The sequence below is a fragment of the Arvicanthis niloticus genome, chromosome 1 (assembly GCF_011762505.2).
Source record: "Arvicanthis niloticus isolate mArvNil1 chromosome 1, mArvNil1.pat.X, whole genome shotgun sequence".
Taxonomy (NCBI): Eukaryota; Metazoa; Chordata; class Mammalia; order Rodentia; family Muridae; genus Arvicanthis; species Arvicanthis niloticus.
In genome coordinates this window covers 142,664,096-142,688,065 of record NC_047658.1, presented here as the reverse complement: position 1 = coordinate 142,688,065, position 23,970 = coordinate 142,664,096, and the positions used below count along the sequence as shown (strand labels likewise).

The window sequence follows — 23,970 nt, the reverse complement described above, 5'->3', positions numbered from 1 at the left end:
AGTTTGTACAAGTATACATTTTACACACATCGTACTGTGTGCATCATTTGGCAACATGCCTTTCTTTTTTCTTTGGAATTTTGATGTGTGTGGGCGTTTTGCCTGAATGTATGTCTGACATCATATGTGTCCCAAGTATTTGCAGAGGCCAGAAGAGGGAGTCAGATTCTCTGGATCTGGAGTCACAGATGGTTGTGAACCATCATGAGAGTGCTGGAAATTGAGTCCAGGTCCTCTGAATGAGGACCCAGTGCTTTTAACTGCTGAATCATCTCACCAACCCAAACAGGCATTCATTTTTCATTGCTAGTTTTCTGAGACCTCTTTATATTGGGAGACATAGGTCAAGTTCATCCATTTTAATTTCGCTATAATATTTGCTTAATTGAATACATTGCAATTTTGCCTTTGCTCTCATGGATATTTCATTTGCTACCAGTTTGTTGTAATATAAAGAATACTGCTACAAGCATTTATGGACGTGCTACTCTGTATATATTAATATAGGTGAAAGGTGCTTCCATATAGGACTTACCAACGATTTCCATCTGATTTACCAGTCTCCCGTATCACCTCATTCCATAATATGGCTGCCTTAAAGGCTAAAGAAAACAACATACCCACTTTATGCAGACCTGCTGGAAAGCTTTGCTTACAGGCACTGGTCTTTAAATTAGAGTGTTTGCACTTAGCCCCTCCCTTATTATTTACATGCACACACGAAAGCCCATTTACCTACTAAACATGTGCATACACACACTCAAACACGAAAAGTTCGAAAATAGATGATTTAAAGTAGCCAGTTTCCAATTTCTATGACTGATGTGTCCAAGAATCGCATGTACCTTTTAAGTAGAATACAGTAGAAAAGACCAATTATGAGACACCGATTTATTGGTTTATTTAACGATTTGCTTAAAGCACTATCCATGATGCTTATTGCCAAGCATGAATTCATCCTGCTACCTGGAAGAGAATGACCTAGAGAAATTGCTAAAACAATAGGTCGTTGCCCTTAGCAACGTGACCACGAAAGCCTGCACCAGTCAACTGTCACATCATATGTCTTGGAAAAACGAAAGCTAACTGCCACTTATGCTTCTGGGAAGTTCAAGTTGCTCAGCCCACCTTGTAGTTTTAGAGTATAAAGTGAGGATGCAAGATAGACTTGGGACCAAAGCCTTTCAGTAGCTTTCCGGGATTCAGTCCATTGGTGATCTCTCCTGTAGACTCATTAGCATTGGAGAGACTTAGTAGCTTAGTCCAGAGAATTTTCCATAATACCTCCCCATTTCGCCATCTTTTGTACTGATAATGAGAAGTATCTGTTACTCAGGAAAGTGGTTCACTATTGCAATTCTAGCACTTGAAAGAAGGAAATAGGAGGATTGCAAATTTGTGACTAACAGGTTTACATATCAAGATCTCATTTTAACAAAGACAGAACACAATTATATTTGTCTTTTTTGGTGAAAATTGAATTTAACTCTTACCCTCCTCCCCAGCATATGTGTATGTGTGTACATTTTAATGTATGTATAGGTGTGTATATGTGTGTGTGCACACACATGTAATCCTGATTTATAATCTGGATATCTTGCTGGAGTTATAAGTGGCATGTTGACTTATGAATGCTTTAAATTCAAATATTTTTGTAGACTGGAGGATCAGGACTTTTTTGTTAAGTATGTGATTTCACCTATTTTGTCTCCTATTTGCAAAAGAATACAACCACCTTGAATCCTGTGAGAGACAAACACATTAAAAAAGTAGAGAGGAGCTTTGAAGTGCATTGGTATCCTATCTCACCTAAGCAAAGGACTCCTGAGGATGTCTTGGTCTTTGATCACCTAAGAAGGCATGCTGGGAAACTGCAGCATGGAGGACCAATACCTTACACTGAAGAATAAGAGCCGACTCTCACTCACTAGGTTCTTGTCTTGACCCACCTGTACTATTTCAGGTTTAAATAGAGAAACACACGGAGATATCCATGTTTACTTCCTACAGAGTAACATCACACTTTGAATAAAAGAAATATATTGGAAATGAGCTTATGTTTTATATTTTCTTGAGTGTTTATTCATGTTTACAGAAGAAATGTTTCTTTCTCATTGAGAAAAGATTATTGGATATTACAAATTCATACACATTTTTTATTTGGACTCAGGTCTCTGGTTCCTGGTTATTCATCAGCCCTTTTTGTTTTCATTTTTCATGGTTACCATGCACTTATTTGATTTGTATAAATAGGTGTCTATAGTAGATTTTGATGCTTAAAAATCCCATTAATACACTATAGGTAAGCCTGGCATACCAGCCATCTTCCCTTTATCTGCTGTTAATTTGCAGTGAACTCTGTTTTATTTCAGAAATAAACAATAATTATTATTGAGTCTATAAGCTGAATGAAAAACATCGGGTGACTATTATTTCTACTAAAATATTAATTTATGATAAAACTATATATTTAATAATTACTCATTACCATTTGTAATGCATTTTCTTCTAATAAACAGTAATTTAGTAGTAATTAATATAACAGAATCACTGACATTTTATACACTACTTAAAATTAATGATAATTTTTAAATATAGAAAATTAATTTAAACTATTTTAGTTACATGAAAATAAAATTTTATAAATTTTACTACATGCAGATTTTTATAATAGAGAGAGTAATAAACCAAAGACATTCAAACATAAATACATTAAGATAAACCAGCGGGAAAGTGGAACATTGAAGAGATGCTGGAGGGTTTTTAAAATAAATCGTGAATGATTGGCCTTGAAAACACATAAAATAAATTTATGCAAACTGAGTGTGTAGCACACACACACACACACACACACACACACACTGTTACTGATGCTATGGTGTACTTACAGACAGGAGCCTAGCATGGCTGCCTACCGAGAGGCCCAACAAGCAGCTGAGTGACTGAGGTGCAGATACTTACACCCAACCAGTGGACTGAAGTTCGGGACTCCTGTGGTTGAATTAGGGAAAGACTGAAAGAAGTTGAGAAGAAGGGTGACCCTATAGGAAGACCAGCAGTCTCAACTAACTTGGACCCCCAAGATCTCTCAGTAACTAAGCCACCAAACAGACAGCATGCACTAGCTGGTCTGAGGCCCCCAACACATATACAGCAGAGGACTGCCTGGACTGGCCTCAGTGAGAGAAGACGCACCCAAACTTTGAGAGACTTGAGGCCCCAGGGTGTGGGGAGGCCTGGTGGGATGTGTGGGGGTGTGGAGACATCCATCCTGTTGGAGATGGGGAAATTTATTTTTATTAATAAAGTAAAATTTAAAAAATTGTGAACAGTTGGCCTTGAAAACATATGAAAGTAATCTTAAACAGACTGAGTAGGTAACATTTAGAAATGTGCGACACGCTACCTCGCCGATAAGGAGCACGTCACACTCAAGACTTTTTTGACAGCATCTTTTATTATTACAGCTCTTTTAGTTAGAAGGATGCAAGATGGAGAACAAAGGCAGGACCCCAAGCCCCAGAATGTACTGACTTATATACTATCAAAGAGACATGATTTGTCTTTATTGGCTTACAGACTGGGGTCTCATTTACATATCTACTGATAGTACTATTAGCAGGAAAATTCGCGCCTACGCACAGCTGCAGACACCAAGGCCAAGAAGAACCAGGAACAGGAAGCCAGCGCCATCTTCTAATGGCGAGCGTATAGCTACTTCAGCAAATGCAGCATGGCTCCTAACAGAAATGTGTGCATGTAGGCGTGTGAGCACACGCGCGCGCACACACACATATACACAAATATACATAGAGACACATACACACAAACATACATGCACACACACCGACATACACACATACATATACAGACATATTCGCACACACAGACACACATGCAGATATATTCACACACATAGACACATACACATGCAGATACATACACATACACACAGATACATCCACACACACGTACATGTATAGACACACACAGACACACACAAATACACAGACGTACCCAGGACACATTCACACATACACACATACACATATATACACACATACACACACACACACACACACACACCCACACACACACCCACACACACACACAGTGAAAGAAGAGGCCATGACTTTGAAAGAGAGTAAGATGTGGAATGTGGGAGGGCTTGAAGAGAGGAAAGGAAAGGGGGAAATGATGTAAGTATATTAAAATTGCAGAAATAAATTTTTAAAAGGAGACAGTTGATTTTTGAAGGAGAAATAGATGGCAGTAGTTACCTGATACATTTAGCTGGACAGTCAGTCTTCTGTATCTGTGAGTTCTCTGTCCATGGAATCAAACAACTTAAGGTTGAGAATATTTAAGAACAAGTTTTGTCAGTAGTGAACATACTCAGTCCCCTTTCGCTCATTCTTGTCTCCTGAATACAGTAGTGTGGTGCAGATACACATGGCACTTGCACTGCTCCGGGTTTTACAGGTTGTCTAGATTACTAAAAGTGCATGAGAAGATGTGTACAGGCCATCAGAAACCACTAAACCATTTAGACAGAGAACTTGCGCATTTCCCCAGTTTTAATGACCCCAGGCATTCCTGGAAGCACTCCTGGAATACTACTGAGACATAATTGTTCTTGTAATCACTCAAAATTACATGTTTTCAAATATTTCCATTTATAACTTGTTTAAAAAATTGGAAGTAGCTACATAGTTTCTAACATGTGCAAGAAAGCTTAGATGCTTAAGAGTTGCATTGCATGCCATAGTGGAACTGCTGGGTTGGGGAATGGGTGTCCTTGCAGATTCTGAGTGACTTTCTTGTCTCCCCCACCCACACCCACAACCCTGTGTGAGGGAGTGCTTTCATCTCCTCACAGACTTTCTAGTGTTAGCTTTTATGATTTTGCTCTTCTGAGGAGCCTACCATGGTGCTACCACATGGGCTTAAGTTTGTGTTTCCATGGTGGCTGAGGAGGTTGAATGCTTTGTGTATTGGTCATCCATCTTTATTTTTATCTTTGGAAAATTGTCTGCTCGCCGCTCTGTCAGTGTTTCTGTTGATTAATATTGATGTATGTTTGTAATGTAGGGCCCTAATTCTTAGAGCATGTTGACATTTGTGGCTTCCTTGGGGGCTATTTTTCTTTTGCTATTTCTTCTAATTCTCAATCTAGTTCTCAGCTGAACTTATTTTCTTTGACCAAGTGTTCCCACATGGGGACCCTGCTGCCAGTGTCTTACCTGCAGAAGCTAACTGCAGGCTTTTGTTTCTCTGTGAGGCATGGTACTATTCATGACATCCAACGACTGCAAGGCAAGATAAGAGCAAGAGCAAGTCAGTACCAGTGAATAAAAGCAGGAAATAAAAGCGGCTTGCTACCTTCTAAAAACCTGGAGTCATATTGATTATTCAACTAAATTTGCTTCTTTCGAATCTGAAATAATTTAGAAAGATGCCTTCTTGAGGTATTCCTGAAGATTAATTGAAATGCATGTAACCCTGGACCAGGTCTTAAGTTGAACCACTGAAATAGAACGGGCTCATAGAATGCACTGAAAGGTTCCAATTTTCCTCCTGTCATTCTTTCCACCCTGATCATTAGATCTCTCTTCCTGGTCCCTGGATATCAAACTAGGTACAAACTTTCCAGTTGCTTTAAGAGATAAGAGGATTTTCTGTCCAGTGATTGACTTGGTTTAAAGCATGAAAATGTCAAAGGTTGTTGTATGAGTTACTATTCTTGCTGCTGTAAAATTATACTTGACAAGAAGCAAATTGAGAAGGGGGGGGGAGGATTCATTTTGGCTGACATGCTGAGAAGACAATCCATCATGGCCGAGGTGTGACCATAAGAACACGAGATGCTCAGCCTGCTTTTGCCTTCTTATTGAGTCCAACACCACATCGCCTGAGATGATGCCATCACATTCAGACTGAACTTTTCCTTTTCACTGAAGCATTTCTGGAAATTCTCCTAGGCATACCTAAAGGCATGTTTCTCTGTGAGTCTAAATGCAACCAAATTGATGAGGGAGATCAGTCACCATAGTCTTCTAGGTCAATCTTCCAGTCCCAGTTTTCCTCTCCCAGCTCAGTCCTAAGAGAAGGTTGTAACTCAGAGATCTTCTTCAGTAAGAAAGAGGTGGGTCACTTGCTTCATACATTCCACCCCAGTTATTTTTCTGATTGGAAAGGTGGAGTGGGCAAAAGAGAACAAAAGGAGAAAGACAAGGGGAGAGGGGACAAGGGTGTTGTCACTTAGCTAGTGTTGTTTAAGCTTCTCATTTGTAGTAGCATGCTAGCACCTCCAGCTCCAAATCTTAACCGTGCCCGTGAAGTTCACAAGTATTTTTCCCTGGTGAAACAGCAACTGCCAAGCATTCTATCTGTTACTGTTGTCGGATTTTTTTTTCACTTTGCTTGTACTGGGGGCTCATCAGCCTACGTGAAGACAACTCACCATGAAGACTTGTGTAAAATAACCCCCCCACACACAAACAAAACAAAAACCAAACCAAACCAAACCAAAACAAAACAAAACAAAAAACACAACGAAATACAAAGGAAAATTAGAAACCACAGGTAAGAACGAAGTATGATAAATCAAGCCACCATGATTCCTCCAAAATTTTGCCACTCCCTAATAACTGAAAACAAAGATGATTGAGAGGCTAGGAAAGGATTCCACAGGGCTGGAGAGATGGCTGAGTGCTCAGGAGCACATGCTACTCTTCCTGAGGACCTGAGTGTGATTCCCAGCACCCATATCAGGCAGCTTACAACTGTCTGTAACCGCAGCTCCAGGAGGATCTGACATCTTGGACTTCTGTGGCCACTTGGATTCTTGTGTACATACCCTCCCATACACATAATTGATAATAAAAATAAATATTTAAAAATATTTCAGAATCTCTTCTAAATTCTTACAATTTTTATTAATTATTTTACTTATTCACATTTCAAATGTTATCCCCCTTCCAGGTTTCCCCTCCGAAAATTCCCTATTCTACCCTCTCTCCCCCCTGCTTCTATTAGGGTGCTCCCCCACCCACCCACCCACCCACTTCTGCCTTACCACCCTAGCATTCCCCTATGCTGGGGCATCAAGCCTTCACAGGACCTAGGGCCTCCCCTCTCACATCCTCTGCTACATATGCAGCTGGAGCCATGGGGCCCTCCATGTGTATTCTTTGGTTGGTAGTTTAGTCCCTGGGAGCTCTTGGGGGGGTCTTGTTGCTTGACATTATTGTTCTTCCTATGGGGTTGTAAACCCCTTCAGCTCTTTCAGTCCATCCCCTAACTCCTCTATTGGGGTTTCCATTCTCAGTCCAATGGTTGGCTGCAAGCATCTGCATATGTATTGGTCAAGCTCTGGCAGAGCCTTTCAGGAGAGAGCTGTATCAGGCTCCTGTGTGCAAGCATTTCTTGGCATCAGCAATAGTGTCTGGGTTTGGTGGCTGTATATGGGATGGATGCCCAGGTAGGGCAGTCTCTGAATGGCCTTTACTTCAGTGTCTGCTCCACTCTTTGTCCCAGTATTTCCTTTAGACAGGAGCAATTCTGGGTTAAAGTTTTGAGAAGGGTGGGTGGTCCTAGCCCTCAATGGGGGTGGGGGGCGCCCTGCCTAACCTCTGGATATGGTCTCTACAGGTTCTCGCTCCCCTTTATTGGGTATTTCAGCTAGTGTTATCCTCATTGGGTCCTGGGGGCCTCATGCTTTCCTGGCTTCTGGGACATTCTGTTGGCTACCTCCAGTTCTCCATCCCCCATTGCTACACACCTCTGTTCAATTTTCTGACCCTCTGTACATCTCCCCTGTCTCCTTCCACACCCGATTCTTCCCCATTTATCCCTCCCCCCTCTTCTCTTCCTCCTAAGTCCCTCCCACCCTCTACATCCTGTGATTATTTTGTTCCCCCTTCTAAGTAGGATTAAAGCATCCACATTTTGGTCTTTCTTCTTCTTGAGCTTCATATGGTTTATAAGTTGTATCATGGGCATTTGGAGTTTTTCCCCCTAGTATCAACTTATCTGTTAGTACATACCATGTGTGTTATTTTGTGACTGGGTTACCTCATTCAGGATGACATTTTCTAGTTCCATCCATTTACCTAAGAATTTCATGAATTTATTGTTTTTAATAGCTGAGCAGTACTTCATTATGTAAATGTACCACATTTTCTGTATCCATTCTTTGTTGAAAGACATCTGGATTGTTTCCAACTTTTGGCTATTATAAATAAGGCTGCTATGAATATAGTGGAGTATGTGTTCTTGTTATATGTTGGAGCATCTTTTGGGTATATGCTCAAGAGTGGTATAGCTGGGTACTCAGGTAATGCTATGTCCAATCTTCTGAGAAACCACCAGACTGATTTCCAGAGTGGTTATACCAACTTGCAATCCCACCAGCAATGGAAGAGTGTTCCTCTTTCTCCACACCCTCTCCAGCATCTGCTGTCACCTGAGGTTTTGATCTTAGCTTTTCTGACTGGTGTGAGGTGGAATCTCAGGGTTGTTTTGATTTAGGTAAGAAAATCTGCACAGCACCTGGATAAAAACATTAGCAAAGCAGATGAAAGGGTTAGTGACATGGAAGAGAACATGAAAACCATGGAGGAAACATTCAGCAAAGATGTTGAGATCATGTACAAGGACCAAACCAAAATGTTGAAGTGAATGAATTTACAAAAATACTCCACAGTGCATCATCAACACTGAAGAGGAAGCAAAAGGCAACATTGTTAGTGATGGGACATGAGGCAGAAGCTATATCATATTTTTATATCAGTAAAGAAAAAGAAAAGAATAAATAATTTCTAACCAACTCGAGAATAAAGAAAAACAGTAAAACTGCAGGAACAAGTAAGTTCTCCCGATAGTAAGCTTAAGTGGTGAATAGCCTCATTCACCACTAAAATGATTCAGAACAGTTGACCAGATTAAAAAACCAGGTCAGCTGTTTGTTGTCTCCACAATACCAACAGAAAGAGAGGAAAAGGATGGAAGATAGTTTATCAAGCAAACTGTATCTGAAACAAGCTGGCATAGCTGCTCTGATCATTGATAAATGACATGTCAAACCAAAATTAGTCAGAGGTGATAAAAGAAGGCCATTGCATAAGGAGAACGATTCTTTAAAAAGATGCGACAAAGGTAGATGCATATGTACTGAATCATGAGGGTGCTGATTTCGTAAAACTGATAATAATGACCACAAATTGTCAAACAGATCTTGGTAGGATAATGGTGGCTTATATCTGCATAGTGCATTTAAACTAATAAACCACAAACAACACTTGTCAATTGTATCATAGATCAAATGAGCTTACTAGATAACTGCAGAGTAAATATTCTAACCAACATATATAAAGTACATAATCTCAGAATCCCTTGACACCTAACTGGACCATCTATTAGGCCACAACAAAAGTCTTCACAAATAGAAAAGAATTAAAATAACATCTTAAATTTACCATAGTATAGTAGTATAAAGAGATCCTCCAAATTAAAAGAAAAAAAAAACAAATAATTACAAATGGAATTCAAGATTTATAGATAATGAGCTCAAAACCATACATTATAATCAACTTGGCTTCATTCTAGAGACCAAAGTTTGCAAATCTAGAGATGAAACCTACACAAATCAGAACATAAAATATAGGACATAAGTACAATTAATATCCTATGATCATTTTGACAGAAGTCAGAAATTGGTACCTAGACATATAATCACCACAAACCCGGATCCGTATGTGCCAGAAGAAGAGCACAATCAACAACAGGGATATATGTTACCACTAGCGTCCATCGCACTACAGCAAGCCCCAAATATTCCAACACAGTGGAAGCACAAGAAATGACCTTAAAACCAACCTTATGAAGATGATGGAGGTTCTTAAAGAAATCAAGGAAAAGACAAACAAAAAATTGAGGAAGTGAATGAGTCCCTTAAAGAAAAAAATAGTTGAAGGAAATGAATAGAACTGTTCAAGACATGAGAAGTGAAATAGAAACACAAGGAAAACACAAACTGAGAAAAATCCAGAAATGGAAAATCTAGGTAAGTGAACAGGAACTACAAATTCAGGCAGCAGCAACAGAACACAAGAGATGGAAAACATAGTATCAGGTGTTGAAGGTACAATAAAAGAAATAGATATAGCGGTAAAAAATATTACAGTTAAAAACTTCCTGACACAAAAGATCCAAGAAATCTTGGGCACTATGAAAAGACCAAACCTAAGAGTAGTATGAATAGAAGAAGAATCTCAACTCAAAGGCCCAGAAAGTATTTTCAACAAAATCACAGAAAAAATAATTCCTAAGAAGAACATGCCTATAAATGTATGAGAAGCTTAGAAAACACCAAATATATTGGACCAGAAAAGAAAATCCCTTTGGTTCAGCAAAAAAGAAAAGGCCTTTGCTGCACAGCAATCAAAGCACCAAATATACAGGACAAAGTAAAAAATACTAAAACCTGCAAGGGAAAAAAGGCCAAGTACTGGATAAAGGTAGACCCAGTAGAATTACATTTGACTCCTGAATAGAGACTCCAGGAGTCACACGGACATGTACAGAGCTGGTGTAGTTATTCTAATATCTGACAGAATAAACTTTAAACCAAAATTAACCAAAAGAGATAAGGAAGGACACTTCGTACTCATCAAAGGAAAAAATCCACCAAGATAATCTTTAAATTTTCAACATCTATTGCCCAAATAAAGGGCACCCACATTTGTGAAGGAAACATTGCTAAAGCTTAAATCACACACCAGCCCTCACGCACAGATAGTGGGAGACTTCAATACTACACTCTAACCAATGGACAGGGAATCCGAACAAATATTAAACAGAGAAATAATGAAGCTAACAAATGTTATGAACCAAATGGACCTAATGAATATGTACAGAACATTTCACCAAAACACAAAAGAATATATTGTCAGGAGCCATTTAGGATAGGCTAAGGCCAGCAGATGGTCTTCCTGGAGGTGACTGACTATTTTTGCATGGTCTGAGATGGGTGAGCTCAGTGGAAAGGAGATTTTATCTCAGGATTGCTTCTAGCCTTTCCTGTTGGTATTAAATTAATATAATTATCCCTGGGCATCAGCCCATCCTTTTGATCAGGTTTCCTGCAGATCAACATAAAGATGAACTTTCACAAATTAATGCTGTCTAGATGAGTTAATGTTCTATAGAATTCCTGATTTGATTCAAATAATTTTAGGAAGAAACTTTTAAGAGATGTCTTAGTTGCTTTGCTAGAAAGATGTAATAAAATTAGAATCAAGAAGGGAATGTGTCCATTACTCATAAATAGTAAGTGAAGTCTGCATAGTAAGAAATACAATGAAATTTCATAATCACACTAAAAAAATAGTCTTGGGCCAAATTTGTGTTCAAGGAAAAACATTTAGGTCTAAAGATAAAGCACAGGTGTGTGTTATGATAAGACAAGACCATGTAAAAACTGTTGCTCTGAATTCATCATGTGCATATTAGAATAACACACTGCTTCTAAGTTAATATCAACATCCTTCTTTATGTAACATTTTATCTATGAGGTAGTTTTTTAAAGAACTTTTTGTCTAAGATGGTATAAAAAGGCAAGAGAAAAGAAATGAAGTTGTTGATTGGATGGTTTGGCTTAGGGGGTGGGCTCTGCCCCACCCCCACCCACCCACGATCATCCATTCATCTATTTATCCATCCATTCAAATGTATATACATGTTTGTCTACATGCACATGTGTAGGTATGTAAGTGGATATATATGTCTGTTTGTCTATATGTACATGTGTAGGTATGTAAGTGGATATATATGTCTGTTTGTCTATATGTACATATGTAGGTATGTGTATGTAAGCATGCTTGCAATGAATACACTTGTGGAGCATATGATATGGGTGGTTAGGCCAAACAAAATTGTGAATGTGATAATGTGTAATGAGGACATGAATGAAAATGCAAATGTGTCTATGCATATTTGCTTGTGTAAAAGATCTCAAATATTTTCCTTCCTCTCTGGTTCACCAAGTATTAACCAGCCATGCCAGTGAAGAGCTTCTGGCTGCCTGACCAGAAAAGGGAGCACTAGCAATAAATTCTTTACCTAATCTCCTCTGGGTTAGCAACAACTGTCAATAGATCCAGAGGCCTGCAGCTTTTGGCCTCAGAGTAACTCAAAAGTCAAGATAGGCATATGTTATGATAAAAAGCAACCCTACTCTCTTGCAAGAATAAGTGTTATCCCTGCCTATGCTCTTCCCCCTTGGCTGCTTCAGAGACCCACTTTTGGGCTAGGCTCCTAACAATATACCTTCTCAGCAAATCACAGAACTTTCTCCAAAACTGAACACATATTTAGTCACAAAGCAAATCTCCTTCAGTTTCTGTCCCACACTTTGCCTCCATATTTGCTCCCTTGAGTATTTTTTTTATTCCTTCTAAGAAGGACTGAAGCACCCATCTGGAGACCATTCCACCTGGGTGTCCATCCCATGTGCAGTCACCAAAGGTAGATGCTGATGTGGATGCCAGGAAGTGCATGCTGACAGGAGCCTGATATAGCTGTCTCCTTAGAGGTCTGCCAGAGCCTGACATATTCAGAGGCAGATGCTCACAGCTAACCATTGAGCTGATCAAGGGTTTCCCAATGGAGGAGTTAGAGAGAAGACTGAAGGAGCTGAAAGGGTTTGCAGTCCCATGAAAACAGCAACAATACCAACCAAGCAGAGCTCCCCAGGGTCTAAACCACCAGTCTGGGAGCACATAGGGATGGACCTATGGCTCAACCTGTTTATTTAGGGGAGGATGGCATTGTTGGGCATAGGTGGGAGAGGAGATCCTTGGTCCCATGAAGGCTAGACGCTGAGTGTGAGGGAACTCGAGGGTGGGGAGGTGGGAGTGGGGGGGTAGGTGGGAGCACATCCTCATAGAAACAGGAGGAGGGGGATGGGATAAGGGGTTCCTGGGTGGTGGGGGGAATGGGGTAAGGGGATAACATCTGAAATGTAAATAAAATATCCAATAAAAATTTAAAAAAAGCAAATCTCAACAGACACAAGAAAGTTGAAAAAAAAAACCCTTCATCATATGAGACCACCATAGATCAAAGCTGGATTTCAACAAAAATAGAAATAACAGAAATTCTACAAACTCATGGAAACGGAACAATTCTCTACTGAATGACTATGGGTCAAAGCAGAAAGAAAGAAATTGAAGACTTTCTCCAAGTCAATGAAAATAAATACCAAACACACCTAAACTTATGGGTCACAATGAGTGGTGCTAAGAGGTAAGTTCATAGCACTAAGTGACTTCATAAAGAAATTGGAGAGATCTCATACTAGCAACTTAACAGCATACCCCAAAGCTGTAGAACGAAAAGAAAACACTTTTGGGGATTGGTTCTAATGGTTTGTCTAAATTTGGCTCCCAAAACCATGTTTCCAGATGCTGAGGGTCCCTGAGCCCAGCTGGCTTTGATTGTTAATAAAGAATTGCCACACAGCCAATGGCTGGGCAGAGAGTTGGAGGCAGGGCTTTTAGATTGGGTGATCAAGGGACCAAGGGGGATGAACAGACAGAACTGCCATGACAAGAGAGCAGAGAGATCAAAATTAAAGACCCACCGACATGTAAGAATCTGGAGCAGTGGCCCCAGGGGCCACTCCCCCACTTGGGTTTGGGGAACCAAAGATACAAAAATAGATTTAGAGAATGTTAACTCAGGAATACTGCAGGGGAGTGTCTGCTAGCCACGGGGAGGTTTAGAAGTATGCAGCTATTGAGCTAGTTAGGCATATTAAAATTAAGCTGACCTGTGTGTGCATATGTGTGTGCATGTGTGTGTCTTTCATTCTTGAATCCAGAGCTCTTGAGAGGGTACAGAGTATGTGCGCACAACTCACGGGGAGCATAGACCAGATTAATGATTCACTGCTACAAACACCTAAGAGGGCTACATGGCAGGAAATAAAATGAAGACTGAAATAAATAAATTAGAGACAAAGAGAACAATACAAAGGATCAATGAAACAAAGAGTTGAAAACAAGATAGACAAAAACTTTTATCCAAACTATCTGAAAGACAGAACGTTCAAATAACAAAATCAGAAATGAAAAAGAGAACATAAAAATAGACAACAAAGAAATCCAAATATTCATTAGGTCATATTTTAAAGACTTATACTTTATAAAGTCAGAAAATCTAAAGAAAATAGTTTTCTTAATAGATAACCACTTACCAATGTTAAATGAAGATCATATAGATGATTTTAATAGACCTTATACTCCTATGGAAATAGAAGCATTCATCAGAAGTCTTTGAACTGATAAAAGCCCATGGCTAGATGGATTTAGTGCAGAATTCTACCAGACTTTCAAAGAAGATCTAATGCCAACAGTCTTCAAATTATTCCACAAAATATAAACAGAAGGAACATCGCCAAATTCTTTTCTGAGGCCATAGTCACCCTTGTAGATGTTATTTTATTTTCTCAGTTGAAGTGATGAGATGAGAGCTGTATCCAAGCTGTGCAACCACATGGTTTGGGCTGAGTCTAGAGCATTTCCTAGCTAACCCTAGGTCTAGGCTTGGAAACTTCTAGCCTTAAACAATCTCATCTTCCAAGATGACTGATTCAAACTGCCTTCTCTTATCTTCTAATGGAATTGCTCTACTTGGCCTCAAACTAATTCTGGCAATTTGTTCTAATCTTCTGGCTCCTTCTCATTTTCTGGCTTGTTTTGTCTTCACCTGAAACCTATCTCTGTAAAACTGTCTTGATTAAGCTGCTTCCTCCTCTCCTCTCTCTCCCCTTTTCCTCTTCCTCCTCCTTTCTCCCATCCCTCTCTCTCTGAGCTGCTCTCTTAAGTTGCCTCTCTTTCCTGTCTGCTCTCATGAGAGTTGGGCATATCATATCTCTGACTCACTTGGACAAATCTTTGATTCCTCATTTTGTCTGTCCCTAAATTAGACATCACTTTCAAGAATGGAAGATCTTTCCATCTTCTAGCATCTTCAATGTTTTTCTTCCATGTCTTGAAGATTTTATCCTATAAGTCTTTTACTTGTTTGGTTAGAGTTAACCCAAGATATTGTGTATTATTTGAGTTTCTTGTGAAAGGTATTAATTTCCTGATTTCTCTCTCAGTCTGTTTGTCATTTGTATATAGTAGGGTTCCTGAGTTTGTGAGTTAATTTTCTATTTTGCTACTTTTTAAAAATAAAAAAAATATTGTTTTTTTTTTTTTGTGAATTTCACATCATGCATGCCATTCCCACTCATCTCTCCCTCCCCTCTATCTGCCTTCCACTTTTGCAACCTACCTGACAATAGAGAAAAAAATCTTATGGAAGCTGTATCATGTCACCGTGTGTCCCACAGCACACCCTTTTGCTCACACTGTTTTGCTTGGAATTGTTCATTGTGATCACTCATTGGTTTGGTTTGAGACCTCTGGCTCTGCTACTCTATCAATACTGGAACCTCACTAGGACTCATCTCAGACATCCTATTTTTCCCTGGGTCATGAAGGGCCTATAGTTTTGGATCTGTAGGACCAGACCCTTCATGCACTCCAGCAGTTCATCAGTGGGATAGATGGTGGGATGGGCCAACTCAAAACCCTGGATCTGGGCCTGAAAGGTACCTGAGCTGGTCATCCAGCCTGCTCTCCCACTCTCATGCTCTTGGGGTCAGTTCACTATCATTCTCTTTACAATCAGGGACAGTTATACCCTGTTGGCCAGGTGAGGTACAGGGTCCGACCGTCTGAGTGTTACAACCCAGTGAGGAACAGGGAAAGCTCTCCTGCTCTCATGACCTCAAAGCAAACTCCACCCCTTGCCATAAGTGGCAAGGGGCAAGGAGAGGAGAGGGCATCTCTCCCTTGTTCACGCTGCTGCAAAGCAGAAGCAGACAAGATGCAGGGTCAGCTCTCCTCCTCTCTCATTCTCTGAGTCAGCTCATGTGGCCAGCTCTACTCTGCTGCCCAGGTAAGGTGCAGAACTTACACTCCTGAGTGTGGCAGCAGGTGAAGGACAAGGCCAGCTCTTCCACTCTGATGACCTCATGGCTAGCTCTCTTGCTTTTTGTAGGTGACAAGGAGCAAGGGTGGGGCATCTCTCTCGTACTTATATCACCTTATGGCAGACAAGTGGCACGGCCAACTCTCTGAGTGTCTGGGGTCATCTCAGGAGTGGTCTCAGGTGTGCTATGCCCTGCTCATGCATTACGGCGCTGGGCAGGGGCCATCTTGGGCATAGTATGTCTCCACAGGCCTTCTTGATACTGGACTGAAATTTCAGGCTAGCTCCCTGTCCAGGCCCCATAGTGCTGATCTGTTGGTTGTCTGAGGCTGGCTCCTTGCTCACCTGAGCGGCTGATTGGTCCCTTGCAAGGGACATCTGTCTCAGACTCCCAACTATCCTGCCTGTGGTCCCAGACAGGGCTCTTCTAGTCTCAGGTTTACTCCTCATCCTGGGAGCCTGTCTGGGCCTGCCTGGCTCAGGACTGGTGCTCCGCTCAAACTTGCAGTCCTTCAGGGAATGCTAGGCTACTAATCATCCAGATGTTCATTGGTCAGAATACTGAGTGTAGACATCGCCTCTCTCCTCTCTGCCACCTACTGACCAACATGTGACACAGCAGGCATACATGGTATCTTGCTATTTGTCTGAACCTGTTTAACAGCTGAAGGAATTATTAGTGTCAGCATGTGGACTATCATAGAATTTGCAAATAAAGATACTTTGATTTCTTTCTTTCCAATTTGTACCTCCTTGATCTCCTTCAGTTGTCTTATGCTAAGACTTCAAGTACTATATTGAATAGCTATGGAGAGAGTGGACAACCTTGTCTTGTTATTGATTTTAGTGGATTTGGTTTGAATCTCTCCATTTAAGTTGATGTTGAGTATGGGTTGTTGTAAACTGCCTTTATTCTGTTTAGGTATATCTCTTGTAGCCCTAATGTCTCTGTGGCATTGATCATGAAGAGGTGATTAATTTTGTCAGAGGCCTTTCCTTCATCTAATGAGATGATTGTGTGTGTTTTTTAACTTTCAATTTGTTTATATAGTGGATTTTATTTATCAATTTACATATATTGAGCACCCCTGCATTTCTAGGTTTAAGCCTACATGTATATGGTAGATGGTCTTTGTGATATATTCATTGATTTGGTTTGCAAGTATTTTAATGAGAATTTTTGCATCTGTGTTCAGAAGAAAAATTGCTATGTAATTGTCTTTCTAAGTTGTGTCTTTATATAGTTTGGATATCAGGGTAACTCTGGCTTCATAAAACAAATTGGGCAATGTTCCTTCTGTTCCTGTTTTGTGGACTAATTTGAGGAGCATTTATGCTTGTTAACTCTTCTTTGAAAGTCTGGTAGAATTCTGCACTAAAACAATCTTGCTCTGGGCTTTTTTTCCCTATGAGACGTCTAAAAAATTTAAATGATACATTATATAATATAATATATATTAGTATATATAATATAGTATAAAATAAAATATATTCCATAATATTCTTAATTTACCATAAAGGTCTTTTGCATATATATTATTACTCTAGTACTCCAGTTCACTGTTTTATATCAGATTCCTGAGTGTGAAAAATGAATGGTTCTCTGTGTCTATATCTTTTTTTTTTTTTGTCTTTTTCTTGGGCTGGCTGGTTTCCTTCTGTTTGTTTGTTTGCTTTGTTCTAATCTTATGTGTTAGTTTCTGTTTTTTTTTTTAAATTTTATATTAGAAACCTGTTTATTTTCTAATGAGAGACTGAAATAGGGTGGATCCAGATGACAGGCATAGAGGGAAGGGAAATCATAATTAGGATAAATCATATGAGAAAAACAATCTATTTTCAATAAAGGTAAGCAAGATGAAACAATACAAAATCTACCCCAACAAAACAAAAGCAAAAACAAAAACAACAATAAAAAACATAAGTTTAAAACTACTTTACGAGACATCATTCACTATGTATATAATACCTTTTCCAGAAGCTAAAAGTAACCTTTTATTTACATCTTAATACTTTTAAAACATCTTATTCAATAAAATTAAATAGCATTTTCTGACTTTTGTATTTTATGACATTTACCAGTAACATATTATAACTATGATAAGATATATGAATTTTAGCAGCTACTGTTGTAATTAGTCATTATACTAATCATATGTGTGGATTCATATGACATCCAATGCAATTATGACTCTATAACCATAACAAGGGAGTCAGGACTCAGGAAAGTCATTGTTCCATAGGATAGAAAAAAGGTCATTTATTTCTAAATTTTTAGTTAACCCATGGTATAAAACAGTCCCTGAAGATCATTTGGTATTGTCCCAATAAAACTTTCATTCATAATAAAAAGTTTACCAAGTGCCAAGTGTAAAAATTAAAATAAAATATGTGAGCTTTCACATACATATCTTTTGCACACATATTTTTTGTTACAAGATGAACTAAGTGGTTTTTTTTTTTTTTTTTTTTTTGAAAACTTCTTCTCCTGCTTGACAGATACTCTTCTGAGTGCTACATGTTTGGTCAGAAGACAAGCTTATAAGGTGATATTTAAAAATTAATTGCTTTTGTTTTGATTTTTAGTGGCGTATATTTCATATTTGGTTAGTCCATGCATCTTGTGGACAGCTTGAAGTCTTAAAAGTGATAATGCCCATAAGACAGTTCCTCTGATGCTGAACACTTCCACACCCCAACAGATCTCTTATTTCTCTACCACTCAATAATCCCTCAATGTTACCACCATTCATATCCATATTCAAATTGATTATGTTTGCCTGTTTTAGAACTCCACATAAATGGAATCACATAACATGTTCTTTATAAACATCTGGGCTTCTTTCACTTAGCATTTGTGTGAGATTTATTTATGCTGTGGGATCTATCACCGTAGAGGAATTTCCCTTAATTATCTGATTGGCTAATAACAATGACGAAATATCCAATCACTGGGTGAAAATGAGGAGGTGGGTTTTCCAGGCAAGACAAGAAGAGAAGGGGCGAAGTTGGGTTGAAAGATGATATGGCGGACAGAGAAGGACAGAGGGAGAGAAGTTGAAGGAAGATGGAGCAGAAGCACATGGACTGGAAAAACTGCAAGTAGCAGGGATTTCATAGTTGGGGAAGAAAGTGGTATAGAGGCATGTCTGCCTAATATAGACGTGCAGTTTATAAATATACAACTGAGTTGTGTCTTCCTTGTGGCTTATTGGGGTTGGAAATTTACTGCAACATATCACTAGGTCCACTTTTTAAAAATTGTATGCATTCTGATGAACAGACGCACCATAGTCCTTCCAATAAGTCATTTCCATTTGAAGACCGTGACTCCCATATGCATACCGTTTTGTAAATATAAGCAGTCCGTTCTTGTGGGAGTATACCTAGGAGCAGTGTCGCTGAAGCATAAACTAACATGCATATTTAGCTTTAGAAAATCTCACCTAATAGATCAATTATATTTTGATGAGAGATGAATTGGTATCTTCCTCAAATCTTTTTTATTTGTCTTCAGAATTAGGACTTCCGATACTGCCAGTTTGATGCTGGCAAGTTTCTCTTAAAAACCTCTGACTAGGTGGGCCACTCACCCATCTCATAAATATTAATCCAGAATTGCTCCTATCAAAAGGAAATGCAGGGATGAAGAGTGAGGCAGAGACTGAAGGAAAGGTCATCCAGAGACTGTTCTACCTAGGAATCCATCCCATCTGCAGACACCAAACCCAGACACTATTGCTGATGCCAAGAAGCTCTTGCTGACAGGAGCCTGGTATAGCTGTCCCCTGAGAGGCTCTGCCAAAGCCTGACCAATACAGATGTGGATGCTTGCAGCCAACCATCGGACTGAGCACAGGGACCCAAATGGAGGAGTTAGGAGAGGAACTGAAGGAGCTGAGGGGGATTGCAACTCATTGGAAGAAAAACAGTATCAACCAACCAGAACCCTCAAAGCTCCCAGGGACTAAATCACCATCCAAAGAGTACACATGGAGGGACCCATGGCTCCAGCTGCATATATAGCAGAGGATGGCCTTATCTGGCATCAATGGGAGGAGAGGCCCTTGGTCTAGTGGAGGCTTGATGATCCAGTCCAGTGGTCAAGGCAATGTTAGGGCACTGAGGCAAGTGTGGGTAGATGGGTGGAGGAGGACCCTCATAGAGGCAGGGGAAGGGGTAAGGGCTTGTGGAGGAGAAACTGGGAAAGGAGACAACATTTGAAATGTAAATAAATAAAATAACCATTTTTTTTAAATGGAAAAAGCAAGCAAAAACCAAACAAAACCAAAACCAAAACCAAACAAAACCCTCTAAATAGTAAGTCCTGTTGAATGAGAAGTTTCCCCCATGATTCCTTCAGAAGTTGAAGTGGTCGGCTGCTTGTGGAGAGTGGGATTCCATTGAAAGAACTCCAACATCCAGGATGACGGTGGAGTTCACAGCCTACTTCCCTCAGACATCTTCCAGTAAATTTCACATCTGTCTGTTTAAGTTAGCTCTGGGTGGGTTTCTGAGAGTAGCAGCTAAGAAGATTTACCCTTAAAAAGACTTTGTGCTGGGAAGAATATTTGAAAGGCTTTCCCAGGCTTTCTAATATATCAGAGTTCATTATCATGAGTGAACATTTTACTTCGTCAACGGCGTAGTATAATGCTTCCCACTTCTCTACCTTCTAATTATGACGTGGAGTATGGCGTGTGCCTCACATATCAAACAGATTGCCCAAGGTGTTGCTGAAGCAGGTTTTTCTGTTTTTTTTTTAATTAAACTTATTATTATTATTATAAACAGTGCATATGTGTGCATAAGTGTGTATGTGTGGACATGTATGTAAGATATGAGTGCACATGTGTAGAGGTCTTAGAACAGCTTTCAGAGATCTGTTCTGTCTTCCACGGGATCCAACTGAAGTTGTTATGCTTGGACGGAAAGCACCTTTACCCACTAGGCCATCTCATTGGCCCTTAGTAGGGTTTCCTAGGCCTGCCTGGAATCCTATGTCTGAAATCTTTGTGAATCACTGTAACAGAGAAGTTCATATTAAAGGGAGGTGAGTATTTTTTTTTTTTTTTGGCAAAACACAGCATCATATCTTGTCTCTTGGAGGCAGGATGGATATTTGTGTGCAACAGGGTAAATTAACAGCTACTATAAATGTAGACTCACAGAATCTACATAGAACAGTGGTTCTCAACCTGTGGGTCACAAGCCTCTGGGAGTCAAATGACCCTTTTGCAGGAGTCACCTGTGAAATATCAGCTATCTGGCACACCGGATATTTACAACGTGATTCTTAACAGTAGCAGCATTACAGTTATGAAGTAGCAATAAATGGACGTTATGGTTGGGGTCACCACAGCATGATGAACTTTATTAGAGGGTCACAGCATTAGGAAGATTGAGCTCCACTGACCTACAACATCTTATGATTTGAGGATGAAGAGGGAGGGAATCCAGGTGAGGGCTGCATGTTGCCAGGATCATTTTCAATATATGTTTCTCCTGCACATAACTCAATAACCAGGATCACTGGAACAAAAAATTAACTTGGCAGTCATCCCTCAAGTCATGCTTTGATTTTAAATGATAACTGAATTTCTGTGAAGCCGTTTCCCACAACCAATCATAGTCTGTGTGTTCTTTTCCAGTTACTTACTCTCTCTCTCTCTCTCTCTCTCACACACACACACACACACACACACACACACACACACACACACACACACAAATCAGTTATTTGTTTGAAAAAAAACAAGAAAATTTTCTCTTTATTCATTGTTTCTTGAACTGGCTATGCTTGGTTTTCAATTCCATAAATGTCTGGTCTCACAGGCTGTATTGCAATTGTTACCACCGTTAAGATGGCAGATGACTGGGACCATCTGGTTTCCTACCAGCATTACAATGTGGCTAAGGTTGAGCTCACCTCAGAGATGTCAAGTAAATAAATTCACCTATGTAAGTTTATATCTACATGAAATCTAGGTCTTTCAGTGTCCAAGGGTCCTCCCTTAACTTTTGACACTGAGCCATGCATGGCAGAGAGATCCTGGCTTTATTATTATTATTATATTATAATATTATTATTATATTATTATTATATCCTTCCCAGGATTCTTCGGTAGTACAGTAAAAATTACTCCTGCTTATATTCCATTCCCACTGTTCCCACCTCAGCCAAGTCTGCATGTATCCGTATCCTCTCCCTTTGTAGATCCTCACTGATGTGTGGTAACTTGTTTCCCCCTCTGGATGCTCCTCTAGTTTTGCTGCATAACAAGATTAGATCTGGGCTAAACAACTTCAAACCATGTGTGATGCTGAGCCAACATCACTGAAGTTGTGTTTACGGCACAAGTGAATTATAAACAGACAATATTACAGTGGCTGGCTTCCTGCTCCCCAGAGTCAAGTGGCCTTTCATTAGTCAGTTTGTTTATAAATGTAGAACAGACCCATAGAGGGATATGCAGGGACCTGGGACTGGGCATCTGAGCAGCTGTCATCCCCTGACCTCAGAAGAACTCAGGGAGGGACGTGTTTCAGACACCTGGGAGGGAGAGGGTTGTGGAGCTGGCTGGTCTGAGTCAGGCAGGCTCACACAGAGGAAGGACAGGTGTTAGCATTTGGGATTCCTCTTCTTCTGTCTCCTGCCAGGTCTGCTCATCAGTTCAACTCATTCTGAAGCTGGAGGACATGGGGGATTGTAGGTCAGTCTCTTAAGGAAAGATGAACATGGAATGACAAATGAAGGCATCTCTGGTGTAGTCACTAAGAAGGAAAAAATTGTGCTGATAAAACTGGAGGCAATGTTCTTCTATCATGAAGAATTTTTATTTTGAATGTATTGAAAGAGCATTGTTAAACAGATAAGAATTCAATTATTTTTTCTTATCAGACAGTACCTTCCTGGATTAAAAATGACCTTATATTTCAGTGCTAAACAATGGTGTAATCTTTTATAAAATGGCAGCAGCTTCCCCTGAACCCCTGCTAGCAAAAATGACTGTGATGCAATTTCTAGAACCTTACCCATTCTACATTATGAGGGGAAGCCTGATTTCTTCCCTTCTGGATATCAGAGTGCTTTGGGTTTGCCTGTAAGCAAACGAAGGCAGCAGGAGGGTGCGTGCGGCATAGCTTCTGAAGACAGATCAGAGGTGAGGATGCAGCTGGCAGCTGGCTTGCTGTAAAGTGTGTCAGAGCCCGGAGCCTCCATGGCAACATTCTCAGGCCTGTGACTGCCAGGCTGGCTGGACTTCCAGAGAGTCACATGGAAAAGCCCCGAGACCACATGGAAGATGATACTGTTTTCCAGCCTCTCCTATTTCCTCCAACTTCCTGTTTGTCCGTTGTCAGCCACTGTGGGACAAGGGAATGGGATCTTAAGGGACTTCCTTATTGGAACCTCATCGTGACTCCCAGAAACAAAGGAGAAATGGTCGTGTCATTTTAAGCTGTGAAGGTTTGAGATGATTCATTACACAAAAGTAACTAAAGCAATTTGAAATGCCAGTTCGATTCCACAAGTGTCCTCCAAACGCATATAAATCATTGAAGTGACACAGCATGGATAGCCACGAGCACATCTGCAAGTGGTCAGTGGCCTCCCGCGCAGCAACCCTGCGCAGTACTGCCAATTTTAAGATCTGTGCTAAGGGAAGATATGAAGGAGAACAAACCGTAGCACTTAGGATTGATGGAATGTGGCAGTGCATGCGCAGTAGGAGAGACAAAGAGAATGAAAGCGTTAGAGAACTTGCTGGTGAGATTTTTTGTTTTTGAAAAACCTTAGGAGTTTGTAATTGAAACGACAAGAGTTTAGTAAGAGGAACGACACCACAAAAATAAAGCAAAACAGAACTGCATGACTAAAAAGACAGTAAAATCGCTGAAATTTCACCTGCAAGAAATAAACAC

General features: G+C 40.0%; 1 pseudogene; it reads right to left on the bottom strand.

Annotated features, from left to right (window-relative positions):
• Nucleotides 1–16,565: 16,565 nt before the first annotated feature.
• Nucleotides 16,566–16,690, bottom strand: LOC117701797 (small nucleolar RNA SNORA17; annotated as a pseudogene).
• Nucleotides 16,691–23,970: the final 7,280 nt, after the last annotated feature.